This window comes from Vulpes vulpes, unplaced genomic scaffold (assembly GCF_048418805.1).
Source record: "Vulpes vulpes isolate BD-2025 unplaced genomic scaffold, VulVul3 u000000702, whole genome shotgun sequence".
NCBI lineage: Eukaryota > Metazoa > Chordata > Mammalia > Carnivora > Canidae > Vulpes > Vulpes vulpes.
This window is the reverse complement of record NW_027325804.1, coordinates 24,663-39,938: the sequence shown is the minus strand read 5'-3', so window position 1 is coordinate 39,938 and position 15,276 is coordinate 24,663. Positions and strand designations below refer to the sequence as shown.

At 36.5% G+C, this 15,276-nt stretch overlaps 1 pseudogene; it reads right to left on the bottom strand.

The window, feature by feature from the left end:
* Positions 1 to 4,903: 4,903 nt before the first annotated feature.
* Positions 4,904 to 6,680, bottom strand: LOC140597473 (actin, cytoplasmic 2-like; annotated as a pseudogene).
* Between the last annotated feature and the right edge of the window lie 8,596 nt (positions 6,681 to 15,276).

Here is a 15,276-nt window from a genome sequence, read left to right as displayed (position 1 = left end):
CATTTAAAAGTTGCAGGTGTGACCAGAATAACATGGAGACAAACTCAGAGGAGAAAGGGAAGAGTAAAGAGTGTAAAACCTACCAAAAAAGATTACCCTAAGATAAATACTAAGATGTTGCACTGATGGTAGCATTTCAGATATCCGAGTGTCTTAAGCTATTTCTGTGACATTTATGGAGAAGGAGTTTGAATAATAAATGGCTGTGGAGAAAAGTTGTTGAACACTAGCCATAGGAAAGTGGAAATCCCTATATATATATCCTTTACAATTGTCTTATAAACATTAACAGAAAACTAAACAAGTGGAAAATATTTCATCTACCTAATTTTAAAAATTATCTCAGCCAGAAAAATGTAAAAAAAATGGCTATCTATATAAAAGATAGTTCCTACCTGTTTTGCCATTTATGACATCATTTCATTATGACAACTGTGAGAGCAATAATGCAATGCTATCTGAGCCATTTTCCAGATTTGGGACCTGGGTGACTGACTGTACAACCTATGGAAGACATTTCTCTTTTCTAGATCTTAGTTTATGGATCTAGTCAATTTTGACTAAAGCTCTAGACTTTACACATTTTTATTTTACTCACATGTCCACAAATAATTTCTATTCACACGCAGTGTAGGAAAAATAAACCACCTGTGTTTCCAACCCTGTTTTCCCACATAAAAGCTGTGTAACTTTGGACAATTGACATATGCTCTCAGTGTCTCAGTTTCCTTGTTAAGTAAGTCAAAGTAATAATAATAGTCGCTCTGTAATGAGGACAAATAAGATATTATATACAAAAACTTTCACAGAGTGTCTGGTAAAAGGTGATTGCTTAGTAAATGCTATCTATTATTATAATTGCTTGTAATTCTAAAATGGCATATGTTACATTTGTGTAAATGTATGTCTATATGAGTTTATATGTGATAGGCACATACTGTATAAAGAGAGATAAATATATCTATAGTCCTTTTTTAGAGTGTATGAGCATATATTTCTTTTAAGATATTTAACAACTTTGAACTTTATAAAATCATTTCCACAAAATCCATATGCGTAGGAATGAAACTTAAAACATAGAATTTCTAGCTCTCGAGGATTCCCACAAGAGGGGAAAAAGATTCTTTTCATGACTGGAAAAATAGAAGCACTTTGAGACAAACATGTGCTTCAGACTATAATCCACTTTCCTTTCCTACCATGGCACTGACAGCATTATGAACCAGAAAATTGTTTGAGCAGCCACAGATAAGGAATTACAAATCTGGAGGTTCAAGAGTTGTATAAAGCAGATGTAAGGTTAATTTGCATGGTTTAGTTCCCTCCCAGATTTTTTCAATATATTTCAATGGCTTAAAATTCTGAAAAACTGATAGAAAATAAAAAGGTTTCTATAGGCTCTCTGATTTCTTGCTGACTCAGCTGTCTGAAGGCAAAGCCAATTACTATGGCTTGCATTTTCTTGTGCAGAAAGCAGAACATACTCATAGTTAAATAAGAGACATTAAATATTTAGGGGAGGGAGAAAAGTTTTATGAATTGAGATGATGACAGCAAAAAACTATGTATGGGTATTTTCCTCTTAAACAACAAGAAAACACTTTTTTGAGAGTAACTTGAAAATCTCAAGCATGAAATATGATTTGATTTAATATCCATTTAATGATTTTTTAATTTTTTTAATTTTTTTATTTTATTTTATTTTTTTAAAAATTTTTTTTATTTTTTATTTATTTATGATAGTCACAGAGAGAGAGAGAGAGAGGCAGAGACACAGGCAGAGGGAGAAGGAGGCTCCATGCACCGGAGCCCCATGTGGGATTCGATCCCGGGTTTCCAGGATCGTGCCCTGGGCCAAAGGCAGGCACCAAACCACTGCGCCACGCAGGGATCCCCATTTAATGATTTTTTTAAATGTTGATTTTTTGGTTGGCATGTAAGAAGAAATATCCTCTGATATAAAGCTAAATTTTATCCTTGGGCTAATAAAAAAAACCAATATGGTCTTCTGAACAAAGAACTAGCTGAACAATTGGGATTCTATTTTTGGCCTCACCAGTGACTTACTTGCTCAGTGACCTCGGACATATCGCTTAAATGGCTTTGTGCCTCAAGGTTCCCAGCTGTAATATAGAGATTATAATGCCTGCACCTACTTCATGGGACTGTAGAACTATTTCAGTTGAGTTTGTTTAAAACCCCAAAGGTTTTTGAAACTATCAGAAATAACAGTTACATTCAAACAAGGTTGTATTTTATTAATTTCTTTTTACTGTTTGATTTGGCTTTCTTGTAGTCTTATATAATCCTTTTCTTACTAAAATAAGTCACTAGGATGAAATTAATAGGTAAAGATTTTCATGGGATATTAAGGAACAATTTTAACAGTGAAGGGAAATTAAGAATACACTTCTGAGATCCACTGATATAACTTCTACTCCTTGGCATATTTAACTCATGATTCAAAAGAGAATTGTAATATGATCATGTAACTTGGAACTTCTCACTAAATCTATAATTGGCAATTTTCTTTTTTTTATATTTTATTTATTTATTTATTCATGAGAGACACAGAGAGAGAGAGAGAGAGAGAGAGAGAGAGGCAGAGACACAGGCAGAGGGAGAAGCAGGCTCCCTGCAGGGAGCCCAAGGTGGGACTCGATCCCGGGACTCCAGGATCACGCCCTGGGCCAAAGGCAGGTCCTAAACCACTGAGCCACCCAGGGATCCCCTCAATCAAGATTTTCTCATACTGTCTCCATAAATGCACTAATAATGCATCTTCATCTCTCCAAATCCAGAAGACCTATTAAAGCCCTGTTCAAATGCCATGTCCTTCTAGATTCCTTCCCTCTTTGTAACACTATGTGTCATCCAATAAGGAGTTCTGAATAGTAGGAGGACTTGAGTAAGAGAGATAGCTCATTTTTTATATTCCTGACATTTCATGATTTCTTACAATTATAAATACATTTGCATACAAATATATATGTATACATTTATTATTTATTCAAAATTATTCTTGAAAAGAACTTTGAAAAGTTCTTCTCGAACTCCAAACTAGAACTCACTACTCCAACCACAGAAATATCTTATTTGCTCTGTTCTCACAACACTTCTTAGAGTCTTAGACTTTTGCATTTTTACAAAACCTTAGAATCAAGGTACGGTCGACATTTCTCACCTGTAAGTGAAATAGTCTCAACTTAATAATCCTTACTCCTGCCATATCCCTTAGTCTATTTGGTGTCATACTTTGGTTTTTATTCTTTGTTTTGTTTTTACATATTTAAGCTTTTTATCGTTGATTTAACTTCTTTCGGTCTCCAATATCATGCTGAAGTGCTGTCTAGTGTTCCTATGTGCAAAAGTGTACAATGTGTCTTACCAAGAAAATACATGTGGTAAGCTCCATTCAGACGAGTTATAGTGCTATTTGCCATTAATTCAAAGTTAATCCATCAACAATATATATTAAAGAAAGTATTTTTAAACAGAAACATAAAGTTATATATTGATCAGTTGATAAAGATGTTGTGATCAGTTCTCAGGAATATATCCCTGCATTATCCTTAGGAAAAGTGGTTCTGTATTTGCTATTTTGGCATGTGTGGTCACTTTATAGAACATAACTACCCACCAATAATAAGAAATGGCTGTACCTATTTTGTTTGTGTACAAACACTGCCTTCAGCAATATTTTAAAATCTCCCTTCTAATTCCACAGTAGTGCCTGTCTTGTGCACATTTCCAATTTTATGGTCATTTCAATTATAAACAAAAATTTGGCCAAGTTTAAAGCTTCAGTTTCATATTCATTTTAGTGCTTGCCTCCTTCTTTCCCACAAAGCTAGCCAGATAGCTATCCCAAGAATGAAACTGAGGCATACATCTTTTACTTTTTGTTATCTTGATATTCTGAGCCCCCTTCCATGCCAAAATGGAAAAGGACATGTAGTTACTCATATGAATATTGGTGTAGTTTTCTTTTCTTTACCCTGCTGCTCTTGTTAAGACTAACTGGTCATTGATACTGTTTCTGTGCAGCATCCAGATGCTGGCTCTCTTTTCACATCCAATATTGCACCCTGCACTCTGCATGTGATTATATCATTGTACTCCAAAACAAATAGCCACATGTCTTTCTTCCTCAAATCATGTCATTCTTTAGATCTGGTATATGTGATATTCTATTATTTCTTCTTTTAATAGCTACCGTAGTAATCATTAATGCTATTGTAGATTTTTGCTTTCCCTCTTTTTGAGAAAATGATAGTATTATTCTTCGCCACTCCACACATTATATGAAGTCATGTGCTTCTTAGAGTAGAAACCTCTAAGAAGTAGGACATAATTTGCAATGTCCCCTTTCACTACCACAGCAATCTACATCACTGCAGACAGTAGAATCGTCACCAAATTATATTCTTGAGGGAGTATAATGTTGAGACAAACCTCCCAGTTCATAGTATCAAAAGTAAAGTGGTGCCTTAAAAAATAAAGTATGTGGCATTGGCTTATAAATTCTCCAGATTGTAAAAGACAACTTTAATCAGAAGTTAAAGACTGCATTGGTGAAATATTTGATAAAATTGTTTTTTGAAATAATTTACAAGGAAGACTGGATAACTAAGAAATGTTTAGATCTAAAGATTGGCATTGGTAGTATGTTTCAGTTTGGGGTGATTTCTTTAAGAAACGTATTTTGAAAAAAAGAGGCAAGCTGAAAAAAAGTGGCCAGTTTGCAAGTAGGAATAAAAAATAAAATAGAGATTTCAGAAATTCAGTGATTTCAAATGTTGAAATTTTTTTTTTTTTTTTTTTTTACTGCAGCACTTTATTTTCCTCACACAATGATGCGTTGCTGGGGCCTAATGTTCTCACATGACAGTAGAAAACCAAAATTTGTTGTCATCTCTTAAAGAATTGAGAATTGTGTACAAAAAACATTACATAAATTAAAAGGATGAATAAAATTACAGTTGTAAATGCAAACCGTTTTCCAACTCAAGGCAATTAACCACCCACGGTGTTCTGGCAGGAAAACATCGGGTAAGACAGGAAAGTGGGTACTAAGGCTCAGACCTTCCCAACCCTGTTAGACCGGCAAGACAGAAATGACAACTGGTTCAGACTCTTGCCAGCCTCTAGAGAAATCCTGGAATAGGCAGCTCTTACGCGTGAATACCCTGCACAGATCAAGAACCCGATGGTCTTGTGGATTCTCCAAATCAGTTCATTTCTCTCCTATGAACATGTTCTCACCCTCAGCCGTGAAGTAACCGAGCCGCATGTGCTAAGGGTTTAAATCAAAGATATGTACAGGGTATTAAACATATACCAAGGGAATAGTTAACTTGGATACAAGGTCAAGATCAGCAACAAGTTCTACAATCCAGTGCTGATATCAGATACAAGCTTCAAGGACAAATTTCTTTTCAAAGGCTTATTCCAGTTTCATGAGGCTAGCATGAGGTGTATACATTTGCCAGGGCAAATTTATACTTCGGAATTCACTCATGCAGCAAATGCTACGCATCTGCTCGCAGTCCATTTAGAAGCATTTGCGGTGGATGATGGAGGGGCCCGACTCGTCGTACTCCTGCTTGCTGATCCACATCTGCTGGAAGGTGGACAGTGAGGCCAGGATGGAGCCTCCGATCCACACAGAGTACTTGCGTTCGGGAGGAGCAATGATCTTGATCTTCATCGTGCTGGGGGCCAGGGCTGTGATCTCCTTCTGCATCCTGTCGGCGATGCCGGGGTACATGGTGGTCCCGCCAGACAGCACCGTGTTGGCGTAAAGGTCCTTCCGGATGTCCACATCACACTTCATGATGGAGTTGAAGGTGGTCTCGTGGATGCCACAGGACTCCATACCCAGGAAGGAAGGCTGGAAGAGCGCCTCTGGGCAGCGGAACCGCTCATTGCCGATGGTGATCACCTGCCCGTCGGGCAGCTCGTAGCTCTTCTCCAGGGAGGACGAGGACGCGGCCGTGGCCATCTCCTGCTCGAAGTCCAGGGCGATGTAGCAGAGCTTCTCCTTGATGTCACGCACGATCTCCCGCTCTGCAGTGGTGGTGAAGCTGTAGCCACGCTCCATGAGGATCTTCATGAGGTAGTCGGTCAGGTCCCGGCCAGCCAGGTCCAGACGCAGGATGGCTTGGGGCAAGGCGTACCCCTCGTAGATGGACACAGTGTGGGTGACGCCATCCCCAGAGTCCATGACAATACCAGTGGTGCGGCCAGAGGCGTACAGGGACAGCACGGCCTGGATGGCCACGTACATAGCTGGGGTGTTGAACGTCTCGAACATGATCTGAGTCATCTTCTCACCATTGGCCTTGGGGTTCAGGGGGGCCTCGGTCAGCAGCACGGGGTGCTCCTCGGGGGCCACGCGCAGCTCGTTGTAGAAGGTGTGGTGCCAGATCTTCTCCATGTCTTCCCAGTTGGTGACGATGCCGTGCTCGATGGGGTACTTGAGGGTCAGGATGCCCCGCTTGCTCTGGGCCTCGTCGCCCACGTAGGAGTCCTTCTGGCCCATGCCCACCATCACGCCCTGGTGCCGGGGTCGCCGGAAGATGGACGGGAACACGCTCGGGGGGCGTCATCCCTGGCGAAGCCCACCTTGCACATGCCGGAGCCATTGTCGATGACGAGCGCGGGATCTCCTCTTCCATGGCGATCGGCGGAGGCGGTGGTTGGGGACGCGGAAGTCGAGTGGCGGGAGGACGCGGAGCGCGGGCCGGCTGCGGTGAGTGAGCAAATGTTGAAAAAATTTACCGAATTAAGACCCCAATACAAAGAGATAACATTGAGAAAACATTTTGACTCAGAAAGGCAGATCAGTGTTCAGCCTTGGCAATTTTGGTCTAGCAACGACGATGTGATTTAGCTGAATGTGAAGTTCGTAAAAGATACACATGATTGGCTCCTCCAAGTCAATAAGAGCTGGCTCTAGCATCCCCCCTGTCTCTCATCTTCCAATAAGCGATCTTTGGCTTTCTCTCATAGTCATAGAAGGAGTTCCAGAAAATAGGCAGAGGTATTCAATAACACTTGAGGCCTAAATGCATAACTGATCCACTGTGATTTCCCTTATATTTTATTGCACAGAGCACATCACAAGGATGTGAAAAATCATGAATGTGGAAAATGATTCCAAATCATAAATGTGGAAAGTGATTCCAAACCATGATATGAGTTTCCATAAAGTCCTATTACAATGCATACACATTTGCTAAATCTAATAAATGTTACTTAAGGCTACTAATAGGAGAGAGAATTAAGAAAGAAATATTAAATGGTAATAGTTCTAGTTTTTATTTTTTGTGATATTTCAATTACAACAATATATATTCCATCTAAGCTGTGAAAGATGAAGAAATTTACAAAATTTCATTTTACCCATTAATCATCTGCCAACCATTAAACTTAGTCTTGTAAAAGTTGTTACATTTTTAGTTTTAAAGACTGTTTTTAGATAGATTTGCTTTGGTAACAAATAGCCCCCAAACTTCAGTGGCATAAAACATTATTTTTAGTAATTTTAAGTACATTTACTTTTAATCAGGAGCTATATGTGTGTATGCTTTATATGCCTTTCCATTATGGACTGTGATTAAAGGAACAATCTCTGCTTGGGACATCTCTGTTGGCAAAAAGACAAAGCAAGATAGCTGGTAGAAACTTAGAGTTATCTTTTCTACTCAAGTATGTTAAGTCATATCTGCTCCCGATGAAATTGCCAGCTTGTTATTGAAAATAGTAACAGTGACAATAATAATACATTAAAAAATGAACTTATTTCCTTAAACTAAAATATTATGGTGAATTTATATCAGATAGTCATAATAAGTATTTTAGGGAAGAGTAAGAGTGATAAGCTTATAGCAGACAATGGCTCATAGAAATCCTGAAATATTTCTGGAAAACATAAGGGAGGGACTCAATATTGGGGTAGGCCATTTTTTCCTCCTTAGAAATAGCTCTCAGATATTTTCTTCTTTATCCTTGTCTCCACTCTCTGGAAAGTCCTTCTTTTTGTACAGTAACCCTAGACACATCTTAAAAGGGCAACAGAAAGCAAGGACCCCGAGTTTACATCCACATAAACCTAAAACTCTTCATACATTTTTCAAACACCATGACACTATATAATCTCACATTACCTAAACTTCATCACTAGGAAATAAGGATTCCATTAATTTGCTATTCTAATTTGTGAAAGAAACATATTCTAATAGGTCTACAACTGAAGTTCCAAATTCAGCTGCAACCTTATGCATCTAAAGACTAAGGGGAGTTTTATTAGTTTCTTAGGGCCACTGTAGCAAACTACTAAAAATTGGGTAGCTTAAAACAACAAAAATTTATTTTCTCATAATTCAGAAGATTGGAAGTTCAAATTAAAGTGTTGACAAGATTGGTGGTGACTGGAGGTTCTCTCCTTGTTCCTGGTGGTTGCTGGCCATTCTTGAAATTACTTGACTTATAGATAGATCACTCCACTCTCTGCCTTTGTCTTTACATGATGCTCTCCTTTTGGATTTGTTTCTGAATCTCTTTCTTCTTATGAGAACACCAGTCATATTGGATTTAAGCTCCACCTTAATCCACTATGTTTTCATCTTAACTTGATTGTATCTACAAAGACACCACTTTCAAATAAAGTCACCTGCATGGGTTCTGAGTGGATATATATTTTGGGAGATTACTATTCAAGCCAGTATAGGAGGCTCAACCAAATCTATTCAGGATAAACTCAAAGACCCACATCAAGACCCATTTTAATCAAACTGCCAAAAGCCAAAACCAGAGAATCTTGTAGGTAACAAAAGAGAAATGACTTATCATATATAAGGGATCTTCACTAAAATTATAAGCAGATTTCTCACCAGAAATTTTGGAGGCCATAAGAAAGTGAGCTGATATATTCCAAGTTCTAAAAGAAGAAAAAGTATAAACCAAGAATAATATATCCAGCAAAATTGTACTTCAAAAATGTCATAAATTAAGATTTTTGTCTTATAAAAATCTGAGGGAATTTGTTGCCACTACACATGCTCTGCAAGAAATACTAGAGTCTTGAATGTCAAAAGGAAAATATAATAGATGGTAACTGAAAGATGTATGAAGAAACAAGGATTTCAGGAAACATAAATATATAAGCAATTACAAAAGCTATTATTACTGTAACAATAGTTGGTAACTTTACTTTCTGTTTTTTATATGATTAAGAAATGAAAACTTTTTAAAATACAATTATTAGTCTAAAAGTATCATTGGAAGTTTGGTTTGTAATTCCACATTTTGTTTTCTACATAATTTAAAAAAACTGATGATTTAAAAAAAATATCAACTTATGGTTTTGGATATACAGCATATAAAGATGTAATTTTGTGACATCAGCACCTGAAAGGAATAGGGATAGAGCTATAAAGGAGCAGAGCTTTCATATAGTATTGACAAATTCAAATTAGCATATTATTATAGTTTCAGGTATAATTTTAAATATAATCCTCATAGTATTCACAAATAAAATAGCTTTAGAATACACACAAAAGGGGGTTAGACAGGACTTTAAATGTTTCACTAAAAGAATCAACTAAACATGAAAGAATATGGTAATGTAAGAAATGAGGGACAAAAAAGCTATAAGACATATTTGATGTAAATCAAATAGCAAAATGACAGAAGTCTTTATCAGTAATTACATTAAATATAAATTGATTAAATTCTCCAATCCAAACATAGAGAATGGCTGGATGGGTTAAAACATGGTTCAACTATTTGCTGTCTATAAGAGACTCACTTTAGATCCAAGACACGAACGTGTGGAAAGTGAAAAGATGGAAAAAACCCTTGCAAATAGTAACCAAAAGAGGAGAGGGAGGCTATAGTAACACTAGAAAAAAAAACTTTAAATAAAAAAAAGGTAATAAATGTTAAGGGACATTATATATTAATGTTCATACGGCATGATACAAAATTATAAACATTTATATACCTAATAACAATCAAAATATATAAAGCAAGGTTGTCTTCCCTTGGTAATCTTTCTTCTTGGAAGAAACCTTAGAGAAATAGTTTTGCAATAATAGTTTGATGCTTTAATACTTCACTCTCAATGATGATTAGAAAAATCAGAAGAGATTTCTCTGGAGAGGGAAGAAGGAAATAGAGGACTTGAACCACACAACTAAACCAGTTACATCTAACAAACATATGTATAGAGTTCTCTACCCAACAGCAATCATTCTTTTCAAGTGTACATGGGATATTTTCCAGGAAATTGGAACCCTTGTGCACTGTTGATCAGAATGCAAATTTGCACAGCCATTGTAGATAAACAGGGAGGTGTCTGTGTGTGTGTATGTGTGTGTGTTTTAAGATTTTATTTATTCATGACAGACACAGAGAGGGAGTGAGAGAGAGAGAGAGGCAGAGACACAGGCAGAGGGAGAAGCAGGCTCCATGCAGAGAGCCCGATGCAGGACTTGATCCCAGGACTCCGAGATCTTGCCCTGGACCGAAGGCAGACACTAAACCAGTGAGCCACCCAGGGATCCCCTCAAGATGGTCAATTTTAATATATCATGTATATTTTACCACAATTTTAAAAACTGGAAAAAATGATTATTTACTGTTAAAGCAAAAATAATAACAATGTGGTGTGGAGTTTCTAACATATGGGGAAATAAATGTATGACAACAATAACAAATGGCCATGAGGATAGAAATGGAAGTATACTATTTTAAGGTTCTCACACTTTACATGAAATGGTTTAATATTACTTGAAGTGTTGAAAAGTTAAACGTATATACCATCAACCTGCAATCACTAAAATAAGTATTTATACTTAATTGGTGAACAAAAGTGATATGTGAATTCATAAATCACTAAATCACTAAAATAAGTATTTAAATCACTAAATATTTAAATAAGTATTTAAATCACTAAATCACTAAAATAAGTATTTATAATTAATTGGTGAACAAAAGTGATATGTGAATTCATAAAAATATCCAATTAATATAAATTAAAGAGAAGAAAAAGGCAACAAAGAACACATGGAAAAATGGAAACAAGAATAGTAAGATTTAAACCTTGAATGGTTAAACATAACACTACTGTATTATCTGAGACATATACCTGAGAGGAAAAAAAAAAAGCAATACCTATACAAAGATTTAGATTCATAATATTATTATGAATATTATTATGATTATTCATAATATTATTATTACGATATTATTATTATTCATAATATCTTAAAACTGAGGGGCACTTGGGTGGCTCAGTGGTTGAGCATCTGCCTTTGGGTGAGGTCGTGATCCTGGGTTCTTGGGATCAAGTCCCACGTCAGGGTCCCCCCAGGGAATCTGCTCATGTCTCTGCCTCTCTCTCTCTCTCTGTGTCTCTCATGAATAAATAAAATCTTAAAAAAGAATAAGACACACACAAAAAAGCATATACTATAGGATCTAACTAAAGAAAATTTTAGAAAATTCAAACCAATAAAAGATGTCAGAAATAAAATCAGTATTGCCTAGGAAAGGTTGGGGGTAGCTTGGTTGGGAACTGTGATTACCAAGGGAAGACACAAATTTTTGTAGGTTATGGAGATGGGTTCAATATCCTGATTGTATTAATTGTTTCACAGGTTTATATATTGTCACAACGTACCAAATTCTAACTATAAATTAGACTTTATTGTAGTTAATTACATCTCAAAAAATAAAACTAGCATAAAGGCTAAAACAGAGACATTAGCAATCCCATTTAAACAGCAAATATAAAGATTAAAAAATTACCTTTTAATATAAGACATAGTTTACATATGTTTCCTCTAACTAGAATTCCTATATGCAACATTCCAGAGAAGCTGTGTTAAAAGACACTGTGTTAAGAAGTAATGTCTAGGGATCCCTGGGTGGCGCAGCGGTTTGGCGCCTGCCTTTGGCCCAGGGAGCGATCCTGGAGACCCGGGATCGAATCCCACGTCGGGCTCCCGGTGCATGGAGCCTGCTTCTCCCTCTGCCTGTGTCTCTGCCTCTCTCTCTCTTTGTGTGTGGCTATCATAAATAAATAAAAAAAAATTAAAAAAAAAAGTAATGTCTAAAAATTTGTCAGTCTGTACCATCTGTACCCATTGTATAAACATCTTTCTGTTAGATAACTTGAGGATTTATTATGGAAGCAGCAAATATAGTGCATGTTCACCAAAAATGTATCACATACTGTAGGAGAAGACACAGGCCATTGTATATCAACTAATTGGTCATGGAAAAACTATATATATTAAAAAAAAAAAAACTTCAACACATTAAGTCAATCATACTTTTGGAACAAGACACATTATTGGTTTCATTTTAAAATTTAGGAGATCCGTGGGTGTAAAATTCATAGAATAGTGTTTCTTGTGATTCCTTTTAAAAATGCAAATATCTCCTAGGCCTGCAAATTTCCTGAAATTCAACACCTTCTGCTCTGTTGAAATACACAGATATGTTCATCTTTAATTAATAGCTCACTACAGACTGAAATTTAGTACCCTTCAATTATTATGGTTTGATTTAGAGAAACAATACTTCATTTATTTTTTTATAGTCAAACTTATGGGCACCTGGGTGGCTCAGTCAGTTAAGCGACCTACTCTTGATCTCAGTTTAGGTTTTGATCTCAGGGTTGTGAGTTCCAGCCCTGTGTTGGGCTCCATGCTGGGTGTGGAGCCTACTTAAAAAGAAATAAAATAAAACAAAAATCAATCAATCAATAAACAGTCAAATGTATTATATTAGTGGTATATGTTATTAAAACTACCTCTCAGAATGCATGGGTTGGACAGATAATGAAAATGTTTCCCAGTTTGGGAATTACCTCCTTGTCATACGTCAAAAAGTTATTAGAATTAATTATTAATATTAATATTAATCAATTAATATTTACTTCCATCACTTTGTTCATGTCTGCATAAGTCCCTATATTGCAGATACCTTATGTAGTCTTAATCTATATCTATACCTGTATGTAACCAAGTGTGCTGAAACTCTGAGACAAAAGAATAGCTTAAAATAGATGAGCATATTTTAGTCTACATGAAATTTATTATTAATTGAGATGATAGGTCTTAATTGATTTTAGTTATGTGTGTATGGAGGAGAGTGCAGATAAAGGAAACATTAATTGTATCTTTGCCTCAAATTCTGACTCAATAGAAACTTGAATTTTTCATTTTAAATGTTAATTGTTTAACTATGTTAAGTTTATTCTTACCTGAGAAACTTAGGAATCACAGAGACACAAAGATAGTAGTGATCCCATTCTAAATAGAGTGTGGATATAACATCTTTTCCTTGTGCTAGTTTGTACAGCTCATTTCCATGCCCTGTTACTCACTAATGCTATTATAGTTAAATTGGAATCTTTCTAGTGACAATCACACTACATGAAATGTTTCCTTCTAATTATGATATTAGAAGAAGATATGTTGTGAAAACTGTTAGCTTGACTAGTTAAAACTTGTAAAATGTATGTTATTCTTGCACTTAGCTACATATTTTTGAAAAAAAAAAGTATATATAGTGTTCCTTGGCATTGGATAAAAATCTAGATTTTATTTTTTCACCAAAACAGATTAAATCATACCTGAAATATATAAATTATTTTCCTGAATATTCCATCCCTGGCCTCTTTTTTTTTTTTTTTTTTTTTTTGCCTTAGGACAGGAAAATACCTTCTTTATAAATAAGAAGGTGGTTTTAAAATAGTACCTCCTTTCATCTGATTGAAACAAACTTTTTTTCTGACCTCCAGTTTGCATTTTGACTTTGTACTGGAGAAACATTATTCAGGCTTTCAGGAGAGCACTACTAGTGAACTTAGAAAATATCTTGCCAAGTGGGCAAAACACAACTAGCTCTTCATTCTTCTGGAATGATTTTCAAGTATTAGAGGTCAATCAACAAATTGCAATGCAGAGTGGTCTTTTAGTCATCATTAATTTTCTGGTATTTCTAGAGAATTTCTCCCTCTATTGTTTACTTCATTTAGCAATCCTCCATAGATTTTTGCATTATTAATATTACTGTATTCTCTCATCTATATACAGTACAAAGACAATAAGCAAACAAACACACTGGGAAAAAGTGGGTAAAACAAAGGTGTTTGGAGGGAAAGCACATGTTTTTCCAGCTACTAAAAACCTGATATTACATGAAAAATTAAGTTTATAATTGGTATATATTTGATAAAAAGAAGTGACTTTTAAAAACATTGTCGTTACCATTTCTGGTCATAGCATATTCTAGTTGTGTTATCCCAGCAGTGCTCCCGAAGGAAAGATTTAAGTGCAAGTAGTTTATTTGGGAAGTTATTTCAGGAAGCATTGCAGGGGTCGGGGGTGGGCAGAAAATGAGATAGGGAAGGGAAGGAAGTAAATAGAGCAGGCAGATATGAGCAGGTCATTGCTATAGGCAACTGGAGCTCAATTCCAACAGTAACTTCTGAAATATGGTGTACAACACAAATTAGGAAATTATAGCCCTCAGGTAAAACCTGCTACATCACCTATTTTGGTACCCCCTGCAGTCAAGGGCACCATTCCAGCAGTCTGGCACTGTGAGCCACAGAAACCAAGTTTAGATGCCCTCCCTATGCTCCCAGCACCTGTCACCCTGGCCAATGGCTGCACCATAGTCCTGCATGGGGTCTGTGCCAGTGGCCACCTTCACATTTGGCACTTCTCCATGTTGACAACTTTTGGACACCTAGCTTTGGAATCTCAGGCTGAGTATCAGGAGCTCTGAATGTCACCTCATCTCTGTCCAACTGCCCAAATTGGGTTTGGAAAACTCTTTAGGAGAAGAGAAGGAAATGCAGGGATTCCTTGGATAGAGAATGAAACTGATGAGGAGATAGCCAGCATTTCCCACTACCAGGTACCCCTCTTGACCAGTTCTTTTTCTGGAGAATTTTTCCATTTGAGCCAAAACAGGCCCACCATCTGGGATGGCTCATCCCAGGAAAATGAGGCAGGACAAGTGTTTTCTATCTTGTTATATAAGTATCTACATAATATACTCAACCTTGCCTCTTGGCAGAAAATGCTAAAAATAATCATCACCTGGCCTATGAGGGGCTGAATAATATCCTCCCCAAAGATGCATATGTCCTAATCCCCAGAAATTGTGAATATGTTACCTTACCTGGCAAAAGGGGCCTTATAGATGTAACTAATTTAAGGATCTTGAGATTATCCTGATTATCCTGTG